Source organism: Gorilla gorilla, chromosome 3, assembly GCF_029281585.2.
Source record: "Gorilla gorilla gorilla isolate KB3781 chromosome 3, NHGRI_mGorGor1-v2.1_pri, whole genome shotgun sequence".
Lineage (NCBI taxonomy): Eukaryota > Metazoa > Chordata > Mammalia > Primates > Hominidae > Gorilla > Gorilla gorilla.
This window is the reverse complement of record NC_073227.2, coordinates 117,983,960-118,004,629: the sequence shown is the minus strand read 5'-3', so window position 1 is coordinate 118,004,629 and position 20,670 is coordinate 117,983,960. Positions and strand designations below refer to the sequence as shown.

At 35.3% G+C, this 20,670-nt stretch overlaps 1 protein-coding gene across 1 annotated transcript in view; it reads left to right on the top strand.

The window, feature by feature from the left end:
- Positions 1-20,670, top strand: part of STPG2 (sperm tail PG-rich repeat containing 2) — a 672,078-nt gene that overhangs the window by 447,297 nt on the left and 204,111 nt on the right. The window lies entirely within an intron of this gene.

Sequence of the window (20,670 nt, the reverse complement as noted above, 5' to 3'; positions counted from 1 at the left end):
TAAGTTTGTGGCCACTATAGTGCAAAGTCAACCCAGGAGGGAAGGTGGCTTCATATATAAAGCACGCATGCACGCACGCACACACACACACACACACACACACACACACACACAAATGCACCCACACATGGAAACAAAACAGAGCAAAGAAGAAAATAGAGCTGCAATTTCAGCTGGAGAGCCTTCTCTTATTCTTGGCACACTCAAGGAATACCATTTTAAAAGCAGTGCAGGGCACCGCATTCAAATTTGGAATATGTTGCTTCAAAGTTCAAAGAGGCCTGTCAAGCTGTGTATGATAGGGAATACAGAGTTTTTTTCTTTTCTTTTCCTTTTGGACTTTGCCCCAGGTCGGTGGATTTCCAGGGCTTTCCTAAAGGTAGCAGGCCTTGAATTTTTATGAAGTTTCAGGCTTGCAAATATAATTAATTCATATAATCATAGAAACTTATACTTCATAGAAATCTTGGAGAATGTATATTTCAGGCCAGGTGCGGTGGCTCATGCCTGTAATCCCAGCACTTTGGGAGGCCGAGGCTGGTGGATCACCTGAGGTCAGGAGTTTGAGACCAGCTTGACTGACATGGAGAAACCCCATCTCTACTAAAAATACACAATTTAGCTGGGCATGGTGGTGCATGCCTGTAATCCCAGCTACTCGGGAGGCTGAGGCAGGAGAATCGCTTGAACCCAGGAGGTAGAGGATGCGGTCAGCCGAGGTTGCACCATTGCACTCCAGCCTGGGCAACAAGAGCAAAACTTCGTCTCAAAAAAAAAGAGAATGTATACTTCAATATTATCAATATATACTTGGTACATTTGAGGTCAAAAGAGATTGCATGGCTTTACCTTAGGTAATAACAGTTAGTAAGAGGCACTGTAGAGGGTAGAACTAAAGATTTCTTCCCTCAAATGCTTTTTTATAGTACCGTTTCCCCTACATGTATTATAATTATTAATATGGTGAGAATTTTATGTAACATTTTAATTTCAGGACTTAGATCAAAGTTATTTGAAAATACATATTTTGAATATGAATAATGAATACTTGCTTTGGTTAATCTCTTTAAAACTGGCAATAATGTCATCAATAGCAATGCAGTGCTTTGTGGTTTTAGGCAGCTAGTGTTGAAAGGATTGATTGTTTGAATCTAGGGAAATTTGAGAGTTCATGCATTCTAGAACTCTGAAAATATTTTAAGGGTTTGATTGTAGAGGATTCAGCACCATCTTTTTTTATCATGCTGTTCTGTTTAACAGTGAGGAAAAATTCAGTTTGAGCTCCAGGAAATTATACATGGAATAAACATACCCACATGACCATTGCTTTAGCACTTTGGATTATTTTGACCAATTTACTGCTGTTTTGTATCAGGTTTCCAAATACCACCTAGATTTCTACTTCCTCTTATTCTGAATATTATGAATCACATTTAAAATTTACAATATCCCTGAAATAATACATTGAAAAATTTTCTGCTTTTGTTTCTTCTCTTTTTCTTCTCTTTTTTCGGTATCATCAATGACTCAAAAAATGTGTGAACCTCTGTTATGTGAAAGACCTATTACTCTCACTCTTGCCCTCAAAAGAGCTTTTGATCTGATTAGAGGGACCACACATACACTTGCACAGAGTAGTTAAGAGGAAAAAAGAAGGCTTGAATGGTAAGTAGTAGAGAAGATCAGAGAAGGGAGAGATCACTAGTGAGTGCTTAAGGCAGGTAACACATTTCAGAGAATATTTCAGTCTAGACTTGAAGGATACATTATAATATGCATAATTTGTGTTAAACCCTTTAGGTCAATGTTAGATCCCAATGGACATTTTAAGTAAATTTGTGATAAACAGCTTGACATTTTTAATTTATGGTGATATAAATCATCTTTTAAAGAAAAATTAAATTTAAAACATAAAATGAGAAATTTCATTGCAATGATATAAACCACTTACAAAAAGATACACTTAGAATACATACATATATATAGCAAAATGCCAGAAATATTTTATACACCAGAGTAAAGATATAAGATGTGATAGAAAAATCACATATGTTTCTGAATTTTTATTCTTTTCATATTTAATTATGGGACATTGCCAATGCAGGAAAAAAAACAATATAAAGCCTCATATTCTTTAATTTAATCCTGGTAGAAAATGTAACTGAAGCCAGAGGCTACAAGCCTCAGTTGACAATTTAATGAAGACTTTTGAAAGAAGGGGAGATTCTGGGTGCTTTGGGAAGACAAGCCCTGAGTGAATAATTACATCAGTTTAGACAAAGAAAAGGTCAACAAATACTTATACACTGGTTACTAAAATATTTGTTAAATATATGTTTATTTTTTATCTAATTATGATGAATTTGAATTTTTCCTTAAATCCATTTGCTGTGAAGGCAAAAGATCTTTTCAGTAATAATTGAAACATTTATTTTTTAAAGTTCTAATGGCTGTTAACTTGTTACCATGAACCCATAAATATTCTCTATAGATGACAAAAATGTTTGTTGTGGAATACCTACTTTTTGTTTAAAATTGTTAAATGCTGTTGTTCATTGGATGCAAGTTTTACCCACCACACTTGTAACATCAACTGACATTGTAAAATCACTGACGTTGTTTCCTGTAATTTTCTTAGCATATATGTGGCTTGAGTTGGCTTGTTAGCAGTTTGCATCAGGGTTTTCTCCCTACAGGCTTATTTATAAAAATGTAATGCTTCTAATGCATTCACTTCTGGAAAAGCAACACAGATGTACCTTTCTCTCAGACATTAGGATGTGTTGTACACAATGTAGGTCATTACTCAGGTTCAGGACAAGAATCTGCTGCTAACGTAAAGGGAACTGGGGAAGTTCTAAAAGCCAGTGATTTCCTGATTTTAAAAACAGCGCATAGAAGGAAGTAACAAGAAGCCTCCACCTGCCTTTTCTTTTGGATTTTAATGTGAATTTTACATTCTGTTGTCATCTTACAGTCAACATTATCACGTGCCTTCGTGTGACAAGAGAAGATAATGCTCTCCTTCCCCCTGGCAGTTAAATGCATACTGATCTCCTTAGAATAAACTCAGTCATGTTCTCCCGAGATGCACCCCTAAAAGTCCTTTCCTTTGACCCTATATAGCTTAATACCTCTGGAAAGTTTCATTGTATTCCTATCTTATGTCATAGCTATTTGTGGATATATACCCACATAACTCTCCTTACTATATTGGAAGGTTTTTGTTAATAAATAGCTTGCATTAATTTTTACATCCCCTGGAGTTCTTAATACTGATATAAAGAAAATACTTTAGAATTACTAGTTTGTGACCGGGCGTGGTGGCTCATGCCTGTAATCCCAGTACTTTGGGAGGCTGAGGTGGGCAGATCACCTGAGTTTGGGAGTTCGAGACCAGCCTGACTAACATGGAGAAACCCTGTCTCTACTAAAAAAATTACAAAAATTAGCTGGGTGTGGTGGTGCATGCTTGTAATCCTAGCTACTCAGGAGACCGAGGCAGGAGAATCGCTTGAACCCGGGAGGCAGAGGTTGCAGTTAGCCAAGATGGTGCCACTGCACTCCAGCCGGGGCAACAAGAGTGAAACTCCATCTCAAAAAAAAAAAAAAAAAAAAAAAAAAAAAGAATTACCAGTTTATGTGAAAAATTTAACTTTTTTGAGACAGTTTTTTACCATGTAAAATGGAAATGAAAACCTTCTGTTTAATTTTTTTGTGACAATCAAAATAATTGAAAATACCTTATAGTGCCTGGCATGTAGTATAGCAGGAGAAGCAGCAGCAACAGAAATAATAGTAATGACAATAATAGTAGTAGTACCAGCAGCAGCAGCAGCAATAGCTACTGGATAGAGTTTTTATTTTTTAATGTTTTAAAGAATATATTTTCACACTTTAGTTTTTAGGAATATAGCAATAATAAAAAAAATTCTTCAGGGTTTTCTTTTTGTGAGGCCACTGGTCTAGGTTCTCCTCCTAACAATCCTAAGAGATGGATGTTGTTACCATGCCCACTTACAGAGTTGAACTTGAAGCACAGAGAATTTTAGTAATTTTTTCATGTACATGTAGGTGACAAAGTAACAAAGCAAGGATTCAGCCTCCTTTAGCCCAACTCCTCCAGAGGCCATCTGACACTAAAAGGGTACTCAATAAGTATTCATTGAATGATTGATGTCTGCATGTTTTCAAATTATGTATTTGACTTTACTCTTCTAATTTCTTTGTATATGGGTGCATTTACAGTCTTACACTATACATTTAGTTGTTTTGTGGAGAATAACTAGTGCAACACAAAAACAAGATGCATAATTTGTTGCTAAAAGGCATTATTGTTTTATTGCTGGGAAGCACTGTTATTACACAGTGCAAAATTTAAAAAATGTTATTGGTAAATACGAGGCCTACATATGTAAGTTTATAAGCATGTAGCCATATATTGCTGTTGCTTGTATAATCCACCCAAGAATAACAGTCTCATTGCTTTTCAGTCACATTTCCTATCTAAATATTGGTAGATATATATGACATGAACTAGGAGAGCAAAATATGTGAGATGTTACAAAAATATTATTTGCTTTTCTAGTGGAATCCTTTGATCCTTTTTTAAAATCTCAATTGAGTCCGTTTTTAGAAAAGCTGAAAATAAGAGGTTGGGGTATTGTATCTATTGTTTGGTCTTATTACAGTCATTAACTGTAGTCAAGGTGCCTTTCAGGATGAGAGGATGATAGATAGGCCACATTCTCACGATCACATTCACTGTCATGGAGAACAAAAGTCAGGGAGGTGGGAGGTAGCAGAAGACAGAGTGCAGTGGGATACAGGTGCACCTTTTCCAGAGAAGAACAAGATGAATGTTCCCATTGTCACAGCTCCCTGCATTTCCTTAGTCATTAGTGTGACAGGTCTGTTATTGATGACATGACATGGGACCTGTTGTGAAGCTTCATTCCCCTTCTTTGAAGCTACTCCTGTGTCCTTTAAACAGTATATGGTTATCTAATGTGTCAGTACATCTGCCTTCATATCCCAATCTAAGCTATCTTGGTAATGACAGAAAATCACACCACTTGTAAAAAGGGAAGATGATATTAAAGTTTCATAGCTGTGTTAACTGCAATTCTTAGCAGTGGTTTCTTATGTAATAATAGGCAAGGTCAAGAATAAATTTATCTGAGTAAGAGAAAATAGCATAATTTGAGCTCTCAATCTGCTGCAAAAGAATGCTTTGTAGTCTAAAGCTCATCATTTTACTTATATGCTTTCTCCAGTTGCACTATTGAGATTAAGAAACAGTTTCAAAGTTCTGTTTCAAGAAATACTGCATGATATAGATCATTTGAATGGATTATTTAAATTAACTACTTGAGAAAAATAACTGAATGTCCAAATCATGACCAACCACTATTGATTCCATTTTAGTAATTATTTGAAAATTATGGAATCTTTTTGGAACTGCTAGGAAATATATTTGATTTTAATTATATATTTAGGCTTATTTTATAATCACTTATTAGATAATCAATATTGTCCCACTGAGAATGTATGGGGAAAATCACTCTGAGAAACCACAGAGGTGAAGCATTATACCATTACAGGAAATACATGTTAATAATTTCTAATTTGAATCCTTAAGATTGAAACTTTGTTGCTCATCAAAAAATGTTATCAACAATTTAATGAAGTTTATTTTTCTTGGATAGGGTTTTTTTAAAATTATACTTACAATTTTTTTTAAAAAGGATACCTTTTTACCTTTGTTAGGAATATAGCAATAATAAAAAATGTGCTTTTCAGAGCAATTATCTATAATGAGAAGCCCTTGACATTGGGAATAAATCCAATTTGTTATATATTAAATTTGGCTACTGTACATGCAGAGTTGCTTTACTGTAACTCTTTTAATATGTATAACCTCATTAGCATTATAATGACTTCATGCTGAAACTTGATGCAATAAACTTTCAAAGAAAAAGTTAAAATAAAAATAAAAATAGAACAGAACATCAGTGGTGATGCAAGTCAAAGCTACATTTTGTCAGTACATTACTGGTTTCCTTATTATTCTCCAAACTAAACCTCCATGTTTGATTCTGCAAGATTGTGTCTTCAATAGAAGCATTATTAGTCAATTCCTTCATACATATGCCTAACTTTTAATATACTGGGTATGAGACTATAACATATAACATCCATGCGACATCCAGGTGGCCTTTAGGAGTCCCAAAATATACATGAGTATATATATTTCTGCAGACTAATTAGGTCAGAGTTTGTAAAGTATTACCTTAATAAAAATGAACTCAGCCATCAGAATGTTTGAAAAGATCCTTAAAATACATTTGGCTAGTCTCTTCTCTATTTGCCAAATATACATTTTCTTCCCTTGTTTCTGAAACACTTCTTCCTGATTTTTTTTTTTAACCTCTCTGGATCATTGTTCATGTCCTCTGTAATATATCTTTCTTCTTTACCTGCTGCTTAAATGGCAGCCTATAGCAGTTCCTCAGAATTCTGCCCTGTCCTATTTTCTTCTCAAGTGCTATACCTTTATTATCAGTTTTATACCACTTAATCCAAACAAATTTTTATGTAATTTTATTTTTCTTATGAGGATTGGATGTTTCTAGTCTACTAAGATCAGCTTCAGAATGACCCGCTGATAATGTAAACTCTGCTTCCCCCATTAAATCTACTCTATCTTCCCATACATTATTTCAAATTAGAAATCTTGATATCAACTTTAATTTCTTTCTTTTCTTTTGTTTTTCTTTTCTTCTTTCTTCCTCCCTCCCTCCCTTCTTTCCTTCCTCCTTTCTTCCTTCCTTCCTTCCTTCCTTTATTCTTTGACCATGTTCTCATTTCTTTTGACCACTAAGCCCTGTGAATTCAGTCTTTACAGCTATTCTTGAATTCATGCTATTCTTTCTATTCTCACAGTCATTTTTAATCTTTTACCTGGGTTACTGCACAGGCTTCTCATTCTGCTACAGATTTCTCCATCTGACAGTCACAGTTATCTTCCTAAGCCATAGATCTGATCATTTCACTGTTCATTGAAATGACATTTGTATTTCTTTAGTTCAAATATGGTTAATCCCAAATTCCTTAGCGTAGCCATCAGGATGTTTCACAGTCTGGCCACTTGTCTATCTTTCCAGTCTCATTTCCTAGCAATTTCCTATGGAGGACTGCTGGCTAATTCCAGAATATGGTATCTGTCTCTGTGCCTATCTTCCTTTATTTTGGCTTTGCCTGTTGCCTTTTTCACCTGACACTCTTCTTATTCTTAAGTGCAGTCCTTAAATACTCATTATATATTGCTTTTTAATATATTTAATTAGTTATGTGAATTGACTCATATTATAAATAAACTTTTGCAGTTGGCTCTTTTGAGGCAATATTTTTGAGATATAGTCATGTAAAACATGTAGATTTTATTAATTTAAATTACTGATAATATCCTGTTATATAAATAAATCACTGTTTTCCACTCTACTGAGGGACAAATAGATTATTTTAACTTTTTTCTTTTGTGTAAAAAATGCTGCAATGAGCAATCTTGCCATTGTATCTTTGAGCATATGTGCACAATTCATTAAGTAATTAATGAATTAGTTTCAAATGACTAACCTGGGAACTTTTGAAGAGTAATGAGAGAATGGCAAAATGTAGACACCTGCCATCATTTTCCAAATTTTCTTACTTGAAATGTCCTTGTGTGAAGTATGATAGTATCAAAATACCCAGGTTATGCTTGGTTTGGCATGTAGTTATATGATGCAAATAAATGTAAGGAAGGAAGAGTTTGAAAAAAATCTCAATATAAGTTTTTTTGTGCCATATTAAAGTGTGAGATACCATCTTACCCAACTCTCGTTAACATGCCTTACCTGCAGGTAAAAATACAAAATTTGGAAAGTAAATCCATAGCTTTCTTTGTTCTAAGTTATGGAGATAAATTAGTACTTTGGGAATCATTCCTTCCTTACACATCAAATTGTTTTAACCTCAAGTCTTACTATATACTTGCTTGAAAACTGCACTAGGTTCTACTGTTCCAACTGTCACAAAATACAAAAAAGTTAACAATTGCGTCCGTACTTAAAGTAGTAAGTTTATTCTTCTTTGTTTATGTTTTTATAGCCTTAAAAATGTTTGTTGAAGTATTTTAGTTATTGAAATACACTGAATTAAATTGAAGCCCTATTACATATTGTCGTGGTCCTTTCACTTTACTTTGTATAAGAAGTGCCTGAGGAATGTGTTAAAGTTTATATTTCTAGTTTCCACTGTGGATGATTCTGATTCAGTAGTTTGGGCATATTTATTTTCAATTTTTAACTTCCTTTATTTACCACAACTACCACCACCAAAGTGTGCACTGGAAACGGACTGCTTTAGAAACATAGGTTGAGGGCAAGAAGTGGGATGGTGGTAGTGATGATGGTGGTGGTGGTGGTGATAGTGGAGGTGGTCACAATGATGTCAGTGATGGTGATAATGGTGGTGGTAGTGGTAACTATAAAGGTGGTTGGAGTAATGGTGATTTAGAAGGTGGTGGTTCTGGTGGTGGATGAAATGAGCTGACATAGTTCAGGTCTTTGGAATCAAATAGTCTTGAGTTAGAATCCCAGCTCTAATAATATCTTTATGATCTTGGTCAGATTAGTTAACCTCTTTAAACTTTAGCCTTCTTGCTTGTATAACAGATATAATAATTTACCAAGTTCACAAGGCTTAGCACGATACCTGCCCTCTAGTAAGTACACAATAAATGTCAATTGTTATATATCCTAAAGTAGCTTTGTTCTTTTCTCTGATTTTGTAAACAACAGTTTGAGGATGGATTATCTATGGAAGAATATAAATATGTTTGAAACTCAGGGTCTCTGAAACTCATAAACAAAAGCCAAGAAATATGTGGGCATCTTCTTATCCTAATTTCTGTATATATTACTTATTGATCCTTTAACATCAGAAAGTCTAAAAGGCATTTCTTAAAGAAGTATTATTTATTAGGTGTCTGTTTTTTGTCCTGAATCTTAAATCAATGAGAGAGTTGCATGGTAACATTGCATGTTCTAGGAAATGAATTTCATCTTCTCTTGCCACTCTATAACGGATGGCAGTGGTGGGCGTCCCATCTAGAGAGGCCACTGCCATGATGCTGGCTGTGGTGTGGGAGGAGTAGCAGTGGCTGCATGCTTCATGGAGCCAATGGGAGCCAGGAACAGATGGAAGCTCTGACCCCTTCTGAATTTGCAGGGTTGGAATCTTATGCTCCCTGGGTGCAACTGCAGCCACCTAAGCTATGGCTGTGGATCTGGGCATTCGTGTGCTCTTGGGGGCTGGGAGCAAGCAGAGGCCCTGCCCTCTGGGTACAACTGCAGCCACCCATGCCATTGCTGCAGACACAGACATCTCTGCACTCTTGGGAGCCCAGGAAGGCCTCCCCTACACCCATAGGCTTGTAAGTGCCTGCTTCTGCTGCTTGGCCTCTCCCTACTCCCGGTATGTACCTGCTTCAATCTTGGAGCAAAGTTGAGGCTGAGCCTGGGCACTGTCTCAATCCAGCTGGGTGTGTGTGTGCTCGGGGCAGTGATAACAGGCCAAACCCCTGCCACCTCAGCCCCTTCAGGACTTTGGGCACCAATGAGCATGGGAGGGAAGCTGACGGAGTGCTGAGGGCAGCTTGGTGCTGGTCTGCAGGTACCCCTCAGCATGAACAGCCTGGGCACCATGAACAGTGCCAGGAGGCAGATAGGCCCTGGCTGGAAAAGGGTGGGTCCCTGGTGGTCTAGCCTGAAGCCTAGGGGCCAGGATTCCAGCCCTGTGGACTGGAGTAGGAACTTATAGTACTTTTTCTGGGCCTGCCCATGGCTGTCCATGGACTGATAGCATAATTCCTCTCCTCTGATGCTCATAAAAACCTTGGACTCAGCCAGACTCAAAAAGATGACAGGATGACCAGCTGCAGAGGGGAGCTACCCACCCCAGGGTCTCCTCTCTGCTGAGAGCTGAACACTTGTTGGGACATCCTCGCTGCAGAAAGGAGCTACCCACTGTTGGTCTCCTCTGAGCTGTTCTATTGCTCACTAAAGCTTCTCTTCACCTTGCCTACCCTCCACTTGTACCTGTACCTCATTCTTCCTGGGTATGAGACAAGAACTCAGGAACTGCCGAATGGTGAGGCTGAAAGAGCTGTAACACAAACAGAGCTGAAATACTCCTGTTGCTTGCCATGTTGCAGGCAACAAGAAGAAAGAGCTGCAGACCTTTGGGGATCCCAGACCTAGAAGCTTCCCAAGCCAGCACTATGACACCCTCTTTGGGGCTCTGCAGTTCCTGGCATCTCCGAGCTTCTGGGCACCGCTGCATTCTCTGATGCCAGCTGTGGAAGCTGCTTACAGTACACCTGGTTCAGCCACAGCCTCACAGGGAGCCAGCACTCATGCAGGCACCTGGTGCTATCCACCCTGCCGCAGCCAGCCTCCCTGCCTGTGTGCAGTGGCTGGACCCCATGCTTGCTCACTCACACACCCCTCGCCGCTCTGCTTGCCTTTGGCAGGCATGGGATCCAGGCCAGTAGCACAAGCCAAATACAGCCTGCCTAGCCGAGTGGGCCCAGCAGACCTGAGCAAAACTTGGGTAAAGGTGCCACTGGCCACAGAGGTTTCTGGCTGGTGAAGCATCACCCCAAGGATCCCGTGACATAACTATCCTGCTTTATCATAGGAGATACTGAGGTGAAAAAATAGCTTCTTATCAGAAACACACACATACACAATTGAAAACTGTGGAGTACCTCACAAGGAAACTTCTTAAAAATGCCTTGCCTAAGATGTATCAAACCTGTAATCTGGAACTAAAGCTGAAAATCTGACCCTTTAAATGGTGTCTGGTGACTGAGATGGGTAGTCCATTGGCTATACTGTAATAAACACTGAGGAAATAGAGAAAGAACTCTGGAGCTTTAGCACTTACAAGTAACTTAACCTCTGTGAATTTCTTCATCTTTGAAAATGAGAAAGTACGTGAAGTGCCTGGCTTATATTAGACTGTCATTAATTGTATTCTCCTTGTGAAAGGCAATATGCTTAGTGGTTAAGAGCATGAGCTTTGGAATCAGACAGAATCAATCTTAAATTGTATTGCTGCCACTGCTGACGTCAGTGACTTTAAGCAATACTTAAGCTCTATATGTGTAGGTTTCTTATTTGTGAAATGCAAGTAATAATTGCATCTACATTTTTGGGGTTTTGTGAAGATTAAATGAGATAAAGGATAGAAAACACTTGGAAAACAAGGACTGCTATATAGTAATGCTTAATAAGTTATACATATCTAAGAATCATAAAAATTACTATCATTTTCTATTTTACCATATGAATATCTACACCATGTGTATATATACCTACTGTCACATCAAGCATACCCATGCATATAAATAACTTTAATTCATGGTATACTATTTTAATAATAACTTCAGGAAATTTTGCATGTAGGGTGCATTATATCATCAGTAATTTAAACTAAGTATTAACATAATGCTTTTGATTATTAACTATAGAATTTGTGTCAAATTTTAAGATTACAAATTCATCATTTGGCAAGGAATTTCTTATTGTTTTAGTTTCATCGCCTTTGCTGGCCGTTGGAAATAGCACAGCAGGCCTACAGATAAAAGGCTAACTTCAGATGAAACAGCTCTCAGATACAGTGAAAAGCTTCCGGAAAAAGTCCAATGATACAGAACTGCCTTTGGGATTGGCAATGATTTGTATCTGTTTTTCATGATTATTATTTTCAATATTAGAGTTAAATATGTCTTAAGCTTTTCTATATGTTATTTTCAGAAGTTTTTAATTCAGCTATAAAAGATTGGTTTGATAATGGTTAGAGAAGAAATAAATTTCAGAAGCCCTTATAAGCAAGAAAAATTTACTTTTTTGTTATAAAAATGCAATATTTAAAATTGTAACACAATTGTTTGCTATTTTCTCTTATAAACAAATTTTAGGATATTTGTTGAATTGAACTAATGATTGCAATATTTTGAATTAGTTTTTGATATCTGTAATTATTTGTTTTTTAAATTTTATTTTACTTTTGAAAAATTCCTTTTTCTTTTTCTGTTGTACCAACTCAGATTTTAAAACATGGGTTTATATTTCCAGCCCAAGTTCATATTAACAATAGCAGTTATGATAATAGTGACCTACATATAGTGAGTATTAAATATGCTTGGGCATTAAGCTGGGACTTCACCAACTTTTTCAGTTTATCATCTCAATAATACTATGAGATAGATACAATTATGATCCCATTTGGTATGATTTACAGTGACAGAACATTTATATGATTGCATTATTTAAAATGACAACATGAAATGTTAGTAGTTGGTAAATCATAAAAGATAAATTTTTCTTCAAGATTTGCATATTAGTTCTAGTATTTTGTTTATTTTTAAAATAATTTCAACTTTTATATTCAGGGTACATGTGCAGGTTTGTTACATGGATATATTGTGTGATGTTGAGGTTTGGGGTACAGATCCTGTCACCCAGGTAGTAAGCATAATACCCAATAGATAGTTTTTCAACCCACAGTCCCCACTTCCTCCCCACTCTAGTAGTCCACAGTGTCTCTTGTTCCCATCTTTATGTCTGTATGTAGTCAATGTTTAGCTCCCACTGATAAATGACAACATGCAATATTTAGTTTGCTGTTCCTGCATTAATTTATAGTATTCCATGATGTATATTACCACATTTTAAAAATCCAGTCCACTATTAATGGGGACCTAGGTTGATTCCATGTCTTTGCTATTGTGAATAGCATTGCAGTGAACATACGGGTACATGTGTCTTGGTAGAATGATTTATTTTTCTTTGGGTGTATACCAATAATCAGATTGCTGGGTTGAATGGTAATTCTCTTTTAATTTCTTTGAGAAATCTCCAAACTGCTTTCCAGAGTGGCTGAAATAACCCACATTATATAAGCATTCCTTTTTGCGACCTCACCAGCAATTTTTATGTTTGACTTTTTAGTAATGACCATTTTGACTCATGTGAGATGGTATCTTATTGTAGTTCTGATTTGCATTTATCTGATGGTTAGTGATGTCAAGCATTTTTTTCATGCTTGTTGGCTGCTTGTGTGTCTTCTTTTGCGAAGTGTTTATTCATGTCCTTTGCCCACTTTTTAGTGGTGTTATTTGCTCTGTTTATTGATTTGTTTAATTTCTTATAGAGTCTGGACATTAGACCTTTGACAGATGCATAGTTTGAAAATATTGCATTCTGTAGGTTGTCTGTTTACTCTATTGATAATTTATTTTGCCATGAAAATGCTTTTTAGTTTAATTGAGTCCTATGTGTCAAGGTTCATAGAACTGATAAATAACTGCAGTAAAGTTTCAGGATACAAAATCACTATACAAAAATCAGTAGAACTTCTGTACTCCAATAATGTTCAAGCTGAGTGAGCCCTCCTTATTCAGTTTTAATTCAAGGTCTTATAATCCACCATTCTTGGCAATGCTTGCCAAAGCTCTGTGGAGACAACTAATACTCGTTCTTGATAGATCAGGCCTAGGAAAAGTAGCATTGGATTGGGAAAAGTAAAGTGTGGAACATAAGTCTAGAGTGGAGAAGTTCTTTTTTTTTTTCTCTTCTGTATCCATAGCCTTTTCTCCCCTATTAATATGACTTTTCTTTTCACTTAAAGTACTTATTATGGAGAGCATTCCCCTTTTAGGAATCAAGATTATAAGGAGTATAGAGAATTTCAGCTATACCCTTTTTATCTCCATTTGTAGAGATATTGATGGCCAATATCCTGTATCTTCTAATTCAGTGTTCGCAAATTTTTTGAAATCCTAGGTTGTTCTTCAAACTTTCAGCCCCAGACAGTATAGCATTGTTTTGATATAATTTATTTTAGGAAATGATACGATGGATATGGATTGTGGAGGACTGGCCATGTCACAAAGGCCTTAGGACACAACTATTAATCCTAAAACAATCATGCAGTTCAAATACTGGGATCCTCATTTTATGGATAATGTAATGGGCTCAGAAAGGTTAATTAACTTGCCCAAATGTATTCATCTCAAAAACAGCAAAGCCAGGTATCTCTAGTTCAAAGCCCATTTTTGTGTTTCTTTTGTTTTGCTTTTTTACTATATGTAACTTTTTCTCTTGTTATAAATTGTTTTCCTAAACTATCAAGGATGATTCTATATTACCCAGGAAATCATTACTGTATTTGTGCTGGCTATAAGTGCATTTTATCTGGGATTTCTTTCATCATTTACTATTAGTTGGCATTTAAGTCATTTGTGTCTTGATGGAAACTTTTTTTTATATCGGTTTTAGAGAATAATCTTTCTATCCCAAAGCATGTTTTTGTTTATTATTAGTGACTTAGCCAAGTGTGCTCATTCATACTAGGACTGTGAACCCCAAATCTGAACAAACCTTACTAGCTAGAATATAGCTAATAAAATAATATATATACGGATTATGAAATTATTGTAATTGAAAACTTCATCAATCTAAGCTCTGTAATTTACTAATTTTGTGACTCAAGGCAACTTATTTAACCTTTTGGAGCCTGCATTTCCTTGTCTATAAAACTGGGATAATGACAGTAACGCATTTCTAAAGTTTTTTGGGGATCACATGAGATAATACATATAAACCACTTCGTACCATCCCTGACCCAGACTAAGTGCTTAATAAATCTTATAACCAGATTATACTTGCCTTGCGTGTGAATTGAATGATTATAGCAAAAATCCTAGATCTGGAAATATTGCCATTTTTTAGTAGACATATTTCAGTAAAGAGTTATCAAGAAAGAACTCATCCTTTCCCATTCATTCTAGAAAGTGTTTAAGAAGTTTCTAATAAAATGTGTCACATTTCCTCTTTAATTCTGATAGGATTGTTACAGTATTCTGGTTCTAGTCATTGTATGTGATGAAGCATACAATAATTCTTGTCAAGGCAAGAGGGGTATCTTAGTAGTTCAGTTGCACAATAGCTGCAAGGCAAAACCTAATTTAACAGATCCATCAATATAATATAAAGATTCATCTACAGGCCGGGCGCGGTGGCTCAGGCCTGTAATCCCAGCACTTTGGGAAGCCGAGGCGGGCGGATCGCAAGGTGAGGAGATTGAGACCATCTGGCTAATACGGTGAAACCCCATCTCTACTAAAAATACAAAAAATTAGCTGGGCTTTGTGGTGGGCGCCTGTAGTCCCAGCTACTCAGGAGGCTGAGGCAGGAGAATGGTGTGAACCCGGGAGGCGGAGCTTGCAGTGAGCCGAGATCGCACCACTGCACTCCAGCCTGGGCGACAGAGCAAGACTCCGTCTCAAAAAAAAAAAAAAAAAAAAGAAAGATTCTTCTACAAATGTCTCTCTCTTTTAGGAGGATCATGTCCAAACTACTGACCAAAGGCTGGAAGGAACTGTATTGTGATGAATTGTTGTTGAAGTGATAGATGTACTCTGTCCCAAGTTCACAGAACATACACCAGTGGGCTTTAGCTTATTTTTCCAGTTATTTTAAAATATGTGTCCACCAGGTCAGCTAAGCTTTAGCAACTCAACGTTTTCTTGGCCACTTACTATTTATTATGTAACAAAAAGGGAGTTATGTCCAATCTCACAGGCAAACTGTTCAGAAGCCCAAAATAGTCATTATTATATCACTGAACTGGTACTGAAACCTACAAGGATTATGTAGTGTGCCAAAGCACTTTGCTTTTTCTCTCCTTATTGCACAGGTAAAGCTTTATCTGAAATAACTACTTCAAAAGTAAAAAGGTCATTTGTTCCCTAGCTTTCCAGCAAGGTTCATGAACTGACATAAAGTGTGAGAGTGTAAGAACACACTACCATCTGAGAGTCATCTTATAAAAGACTACTTTGCTTCTTTTTATGAAGTAGATCCCTTTCCAGTTCTGTAGGGATCTAAAGTCTATTTTTGTAAATGAAATGATACAACTCCTGAATTAAGCTGTAATTCTATCTTCAGTGCTTTGTAGAAGTTAGTCTAGAGCCTGAATATGCTCAATCCAAGCCAAATAATGATTAAAATGTTACACATACACTGAAGTTATTTTGTTTTTTTACATATATAAATGGCTAATGGATTTATATTTCTGAGGTACAGTCTCTACAAATCCTCTTTAGTTTCACCCAAATAAAGATATGGAGTCATCTTAATTCCTGGAGAAGTGACTCCAACAAAACAAATTTTGTTTTCATGGTCACTTTATACTCTTAAAAGCTATTGAGGACCTCTAAGAGCTTTTCTTTGTATGAATTATACCTATTAATATTTACTGTAGGAATCAAAACAGAGAATTTTTTAGTATTAATTAATTGTTTTCTCCCCAAAGGAACATGAGATGCCTAGCCAAATAAGTAGGAGAGAGGCACCTGGGGTAGAAGAGGATAATAGGGACAGAGAACTGTAGGATTTATATTCTTAAATGATATTTCTATAGCATATGCATTTATTTTTCAATGTTTGTGTATATTTCTTTAATACTCTCCCTGGCTACAATAGGCTCTGCTATGTTATATTTTAAATTTAGTATGTATGCCCCATATACATCTGTATGTAACTTTTTAAAGAAAATTTAATTTCTTAGAAAAAGCAGTTTTCTACACAGATCAAGTACTCCTTGCAACACAAAGCGTCCCACTCATGTCCACATCCTCTTAGTCTGGCCTGGTACCCAGTCTCTCTTGGCCTCTTTCTTTATGCAGGAAATGTGACTACGGCTGAGATATCCTTTGCTACTTCCAGCTTTTTGAAGAGTCTAAACTCTTTCAACAAAACAGCTGGGATAGTCACTCTACAACTTACCCTGCCCTGAGAGTTGAGGGATCTATTTCTAGGTATTGGTCCTTCACCTATGTCACACTTTCCTGCAGCGTACTAGGTCACGCCTGTCTCTTTACCAAAGTATGACATATTTTCTGCATATTGTCAAAAGCATAAATTATCCTGCTTTATCTTTAAAATGTTTTCAATTGAACTTAATATATTTGGAGCTAGTGTTGTAAAGTTACTAATGATTCATCTACTAGAGGACAATGGCTGAAATTTATTGTACATTTTTCTTTAAGAACACAATTTCAAATTTAAAGATTGCAGGCATATATCATATTTAATCCTGACACAAGAAACAAAGCACATTATAGCAGCTATCTTCAGTTGCTTTATCACTTGAAATATCGACACTCTAATTGTTAGAAAACATACCTGTGAAATGGGAGGAAGGAACTGATAAAATCTGGACATTTTAGAAAAATCCATCATCATAGAATTCTCCATATTGGAATGGAAAAAATTAAACAAATCACATATGTTCTTCTTGTAAAATCTCATCATTTTATGCAAGTCACATTTTCTGAAGAAGGAGCAGTTTTGACCATGTTTCTCAAACAGTCTTCAGCAGTTTACATGGTACCTCTACAAAGTGAAAACTAATAGATGTTCATAGACATGTTCATGGATGAGGTTTTCATTATTTTAGCAAGTTCATTTTGAAATCATGTCTTTGCATAACATTCTATTTACAAGTGATCTAGTTCACAAGTTTTAGATTTAAATCAGACTCATGGAATACCATAAAAATAAATGACTTGAACTGGATTGGCTGGAGTAATACTTTGAGTTCACATCAAACAATGTTCTAAACCTAAAATCTGTAGGTAAACCACTGCAGTGACCTATTAGTTGAGGAGTAGATATTGGTCGATTCTTGAGCAAGGCAGACTGAGGCAAAGTACCCTAAGGGAGTTCACCACCTGAGACTAGGATCTTCAGGCCCACCCCTGTGTGGGGATTACAAGTGGAGGTCAATATTCCTTCTTTCTAAATATTTTAAAGTTATACATCGAGCTAGTAAACTTCTAAATAAAATATTTTATGTCATCCTGCCTTAATAGATATTCCCTTATACTCACCAAAATAAAGAAGAAATATGTGTAAAGCTATAGTTTTATGTTTTAGAGTTGGCATCATAGCAAAGATGATGGAATTTAATTATTCTGCCTATCTGAGTGATGATTGGCCAGAAGTATTTGCATGAGTAATAAAATAAAGATATACATAATTCACAGTTACTAGAATTAGCAACTCAACTTTTTTTTGGCCACTTACTATTTATTATGTAACAAAAAGGGAGTTATTTTATTTTGTTATTCCATTAAATTTATTCCATTTATTTTATTCCATTATTGCATTAAATTTATTCCATTAAATTTATTTTTCTTCTTATCATTTTGGCAAATCACTAATTATGTTGTTATAATCAACATCTTTCACATTATTTTGTTCCTTTGACAGTAACAGTTTAAACTATGATTGAAAAATAAACTGCAATTGCATTAAAAATATACCAAATATGGCTATGTTTTCAAAATTTTAAATCATGTGTAACAACTCATTAAAATTATTTTTCATATATATTTTCAAAAAAGTTTCCTTCTAAACTCATTTAAATTATTTATTAAAATTACAGGGCAAATATAACTTGTAGCTAATTAATATTTACAAATTTAATGAAATCTATAGAGCTGAATTTTCATTTAGTAATCTTAAAGTTTAATTAAATCTCATTAAATATTTCCATAAAACTAAAACTATGCACAATACTAGTATTCAATGTCCGTCTAGTTGCCAATCTAAAGAAATAATTTCATGCCACGTGCATGTTATGTCATATATTTATATTTAAGAGTAATATGAGCTGTTAATATTCTAAAATGTTCCTGAGCCACCATGTGATGTAAAACTTTTGTGAAGACCATGCTAATTTGTGGTACCCAAAGAGAAGCAAGAAGGGGAATGCTCAGTGATATTGAGCAACAATGACTTGTTATATAAGACTCTATTGCATTTGTCCTAATGGAGAGAAAAGATTTGAAAGGTAATTAATATGTCTTTTCTCTTACTTAAGTAATTACATTACTCAAATCCTTCCCACACTCTGAAGCACATCTCTGTTCAATGTTGTCAACAGTACATGCCACAAACCTTCTTGGCATTTGAATGGAATCACCTTTTATTTTGAAGACACAGGGAAAGAAATGTGAATGTTTTCCCTTGGGCAAATGGTGTTAGTCATGAGTTGGTTTGTGTTGTGTCATGAGTCAGGATGTGGCAATACTGCAACACTGCAACCCAAGTTACTGAGATACCCATGTGTTCTTTAACACATGTATTTGTAGACTTGAGAAATTCAAGGCCTCTAAGCATAGGGCTTCAGGCAGAGACCCTTCTTGTTTGTGTTTCTACGGGTAGTCCTAAAGATTTGTGTTAATATTACATGGTTGCTGTGACCACTACTTACAGATCCCTGATCTCATAATATGTTTTAAGATATACATTTATGTAGCTTTTGTGATTACTATCAAATGTGGCATCTTAAAAATATGAAATAACAGTATTACTTAATAATTTAGAACAAAAGGTATGTCCTAAATTATGTTCTAGCTTTGTATCACTACTTGGTCTTAAAAGTGTCTATATTTGTATATATTTACTTATTTTGTTAAAATATGACAAGGCATTAAGAAGCTACATTAATTTGAAGAATTGTATAATTCCCAAATTTAAGAAAAACTAGCTTGTAATAGTGCAGCAAGATGAGTCATGGATATGCTATTAAAACTGAAATAGGAAATAAATAATTCTGCCAGCTCTTTCAAGTGAATACTTCAAATCTCTTGTTTGGTGCTGTAGGCATTATTAAAATATAGTTATAGTGGTTTTATGCATTTTTGATCTCGATAAACAGTGGAAATGTTTTCTTGGGCTTTTATTTCATCTCTTCATCTAAAATAGTAATGAAAAAAATTGACATTAATATGAATCAAGACACTAACCAAAGTGAAAAGTTCTACTTTTGTTTAATAGTTCTATCATATCCCTGAAAAGATAAAACACAACAACTTAATTTTAGTGTTATCTACAAAATATACATAAGTAGATCCCACTAGAGAGCTTTATTTAGTAAAACTACTTTAGTCCCTTTCCCACCATTTCTGCACCTCTAATATAGAAAGTCTAGGTCACCTAAGAATTCACGAGGTAGTACTATCAGATAATATATACAAACGTTTGGTCATTTTCAAATGTTTTCACTTTGGCCAATTCACTATGTTCTAAAAGTTTAAGATTCAGCCCTTTAACCACCATAGATTTTCTATATTAGACTAACCATGTTTTATCAGTGAAAATAGCTTCATAATTCATTATGAGTGTAAAACACATACTATATAAAATGCATAGTAGAAAGTAGTGAAAATCATTTATAATTCTATCAGCCAGAGATAACCAGGGTTAGTTAATATTTCTCTGTATATTATTCCAGGTTTAGATTTATACTAAAACTGTATTTTTTAGCCAAAATTGAGTCATACTGAATATGCTGTTTGTTAAACTGTTCTGGTGACAATGATAAATCATGTATAGTTTTTCCTGTCCAATATATAGATTATATCATTTTTAACCTGTACACTATTTATGTATATTATATATACCACATCATTTGATTATTATGTTATTTATGATTTTTTTTACTATTGTAAACAACATTAAGATGAACTTTATTTGACCATTTTTT